We start from the raw sequence: 4,575 nt of genomic DNA, 5'->3' as shown, positions 1-4,575 counted from the left end.
ATAGAACTCCCACAGCACAAATACAATCACCAGGGAGACAACTGTAAACACCATTGTTAATGGAGCATAATAAAATATTTTATACAATGCAGGAGGCATTAACATAACTTACACAGATTGATTGTGTTCGAGGTACAAGCCAGACCAATGATTTGTGATAAAGTCCAAGAGTTAATTTTCAGAGATAACAATCATGAGTTTCATAGAATGGACCAACATTATTTGATGGAAATGAATATTTTACTCTTACTCTTTCACCAATGTGACAAACCTTCTTTATTTAGGAAGTGGGAAGCTGCCACTGCCACTCAGAAAGCTGGTCTTGTCCAAGCAGAAGTACATTGCCTGCTCATGAGAGCATGTGGATTGGGGGTAGAGGGGACAGGGGGCAACAGGGTCAACCAAATAGGAAAGCCAGAGAAAATCAGTAATTTAAAGTTTGGCATTAATATTCACTGGCTGAATGGGAAAGAGAAAAAATAATCATACTCCTCTCAATTGCTATCTATTGATCCCTTCCAGAAGCACTAGGTGTGCACTGGGCAAGCTGAGCTGTTGTGGCCACTTGAGTTAGAATAGCTTTTGACCCACTGTCCAAGTTCACAAATGAAGAAAGGTCACTTGAATGAAATACAGGATGGCTCCTGGCACATACCGAACCAGTCTCCACCATGAATCATTGCCTTTGGAAAAGGCCAAGTAAGGGGTAAAATGGAAATAAAAATAATCCAATAAAAGAAAATTTACAGAGTACATAATAATCCATTCATAAATGCTTGAAACTGTTTCCTGTGATCATTCATCTTGTTGCGGTTTGTCGCTGGCGAGGATTAGCCACTTAATTACATAACAACAGTCACAACATTTCAAAATACTTTGTATCATTGAGGAAACAACAAGAGATGTTTCAACCAGATAAGGCAACATGTCAAATGCAAATGTTATATTTCAGGTAACAATTATAATACTACTATTTGAAGAGCAGGAACATTTTGCAGAAATGTACTCACCTTTACAATGAAGACTGGACAGATTGGGTCCCTCTCTGCTTTGGTGCTCATAATAATAATAATAATAATCCTTGCATTTGATATAGTGCTTTTCACGTCTTCTAGACATCTCAAAGCGCTTCACAGAATATACTGTAAAGTGAATTGACTGTATATTTGTGGGCGAACGCGGCAGCCAATTGCGCACAGCAGTGTCCCACAAACAGCCGTAGATTGAAAATGACCAATTTATTATTGTTTTGTTTTGGAGGGATTATTATTAGGTGTGTGAAGTAAGGAAACTTGCCCAAGGTTTCGCCCTCTGCCTGGAATTGAACTCAGGTCTCTCACTTGCAAAGCGAGTGCTCTAACCACTGAGCTACAGGACTCCGTAAAACAGTTATCAAAGGTAAGTGTAGGAATAAATAAGAAAATATTTATAAGACATAGAAATCATTCTGATTTGTCTGAACCCATAATGCCAATTGTTTAGGTTCGGCTAATCAGTCTCCCCAGCATTTTTTTATATAGTGTGCTTCTCTTTTAAAAATAACTTTTTCTATAAGATTCTGAGGTTCTCATTCTTTACTCAATGATCGTTTGTAATGTTTGTGTTTGTAAATAGATTGAAGATAACATGTAAATGCATATAAAAAAAGTCACGCGTTTGAGAGATGAGAAAAAAATATTCAGGTACCTATAACTCATCCCTTCAGTGTGATAATTCTCCCTATCATGGTGTGTAATTACATTTTGAATAACTCCAATGCTTTTCCTCTTTTACTTGGTTTAGGTTTGTAACCACAGTTAGTTTCTAAGTTTTTGTTCAGCGAGGACTGCCCTACCCACTGGAACTGCCCTACCCGTTCAGGAAGCTTAGATTTTGAAATACAATAGCTGAACCATCTACTCTATACACAGTATCAATGGTAGGATAATGCCGCATACATGGTCCTACAAGACCGAATGATATGAATTTTCATTTAGACAGGGAGTAAGTTTCCTTACTGCAAAGAAACAGCTTTATATGCTATAGGCAATAGTAATTAATTGAATTAATTGAATTCAAACAGTGCAGGACAATGGCACAGAACAGTGGCCTTGCTAATGTGGACACAATACCCATCATAGTGAGGTATCGTTACATAATTGTGGACAGGAGGCTATCTGTTTCCTACACACACAAAACCTCAAAACCTATCTACTTATTGTTATTGTTATTATGCACTTATTATACTGCACTTATTATGCTCCTTCTACTGCTGGTCACAGTCTGGCAGTTGAAGAAGCTTGATCCTTTTCCAGATATTGACTTATATATAAACTACTTGTGATCCTCTCCAATGTAGAGATGATAATAATGATAATAGTAATCCTTGCATTTGATAATGTCTTATCACATGATTGAGACGTGTCAAAGTGCTTGACAGGTCATACTGTAAATTGGATTGACTGCATTTTTTGGGTGAAGCATTGGCAACCAGTTGTGCACACAATATCCACAAACAGCCATAGGTGACCAATTTTATTTGTATAATCTAGTCTTTCTATTTCAAATAAATATAATTCCTATGTTCTATTGTCTCCCTATATATTGAGATATCCCCAGTTGAGATGCCAGATGGATAATGTGGTCTCTTGAAAACAGTGTGCACAGTATATTATAGTTTCAGCTTTCTTAGCTATTTATAAGAGCATAAATGAAAGCCCCTGGATGGCGCTGTAATAGGAAGAAAGATTACCATTCTAGGTTTTAATTAATTGAAAAATTAAAAATAGATGCTGATGATTAATTACCAATTAGTAAACGGTGTTTTGGCAAACTTTAGGGTTTCAGGTTCATTCATTCTTAAATGTTTTGTGATTTAAAACACATTAGAATAAATATTTTTTTTAAATCATACTAACCGTGCAGAAAAAAGTAATTCACACCCAATTCTAGGCAATTGCTTAGAGAATAATTGTTAACAAAATAAAATTGAGATGATGCCTAAACCACAATTGTGATGTTTTACTGTGTCGTTTAATTCCCCAAATGAGATTATACAGGTTACATTTTAATTAACAACAAATTACATTTATATAGCACCTTTCATGTTGGGAGTATGTCTCAAGGTGATGGACAGTTTGGGGGTGGGGGGGATTGCTCCCGAGCTGGGAGTTGGATTCAGGAGTAGGGAGCAGGCAAAGGATGGGGACGGGGGTTGAATATGACCGAAGGCGTTTCAAAGAGGAAGGTCTTGAGACAAACCTTGAAGGCGAGGCGAGGGGAGGGGAATTAATTTTCATGCATTCACTTTTTTTTAATAAAACAAAAAAAAGCTGCAATTTCCGCCAGATTCGCCAAAGTGTCTTAGATCGTCAACCGAGGAGAGTCGTACAATGCAGCTCCACTCAACAACCACAAACGACGGTTGCATAGCTCCTTTCCGGGCGGGGTGGGGGGCTGGGATGTCCCAAGCCGCACTCATCCCCCAGGGCTGCATTGGGAGCGTCAAGATAAACGGTCTGAGATCCACGTCCCTAATGTGAGGCTTGAACCCACAACCTTCTGCCTGGGAGGCGAGTGCTGCCCACTGGGCTGGGCTAGGCTGGACTGGGCTACGCTAGGCTGGGCTGGACTGAGCTGGGCTACGCTAGGCTGGCTAGACTGGGCTATGCTAGGCTGGGCTACACTAGGCTGGGCTAGGCTGGACTGGCTGGACAGGGCTGGACTGGCTGGACTGGGCTGGGTTGGACAGGGCTGGACTGGACAGGGCTGGCTGGACTGGGCTGGCTGGGTTGGACAGGGCTGGACTGGGCTGGCTGGGTTGGACAGGGCTGGACTGGGCTGGGTGGACAGGGCTGGACTGGACAGGGCTGGACTGGGCTGGGTTGGACAGGGCTGGACTGGACAGGGCTGGCTGGACTGGGCTGGCTGGGTTGGACAGGGCTGGACTGGGCTGGCTGGGTTGGACAGGGCTGGACTGGACTGGACTGGGTTGGACAGGGCTGGACTGGGCTGGGTTGGACTGGACTGGACTGGGTTGGACAGGGCTGGACTGGACTGGGTTGGACTGGACTGGACTGGGTTGGACAGGGCTGGACTGGACTGGGTTGGACAGGGCTGGACTGGTCTGTGCGGCTCAGATCAACGGTTTACCAACCCACACCAAAAGAGCGAATTCCCACTCGTGCCCCACGCCAGGCCCAGCGCCTGGCACAAGCCCCCCGGGGCCATCGGGGCTGACTGACTTGACTGATGGACGGGCAACTGAAACAGACGGGGAAGCCGCGCCGTTCGCGCCCGTTGATTGATCCGCCCGCGGCGCATGCGGAGCCGGCACAGCGGTAGCCTAGCAACCGGCGCGTCACGTGAGCCCGCGGTTGTCCCGGTTGCCAGGGGTGGCGGCCGGCGCTCGGGTCTGCGCGCACGCGCACGGTGGCGGTTGAGGCGAGAGCTGGGTTTGAAAGGCGGGCGACGTTCGAGCGGCTGGTCTCGAGCACCGGGTAACGGGCGGCGCGGAGCGGAGCGCATACAGCCGCTCCTCCCCCACCACCCCCTCCCCCCCCCCTCCCTCCCTCTCCCCCACACACAGTGTGTGCA

Source organism: Callorhinchus milii, unplaced genomic scaffold, assembly GCF_018977255.1.
Source record: "Callorhinchus milii isolate IMCB2004 unplaced genomic scaffold, IMCB_Cmil_1.0 Scaffold4, whole genome shotgun sequence".
NCBI lineage: Eukaryota > Metazoa > Chordata > Chondrichthyes > Chimaeriformes > Callorhinchidae > Callorhinchus > Callorhinchus milii.
This window is presented reverse-complemented; position numbering follows the sequence as displayed.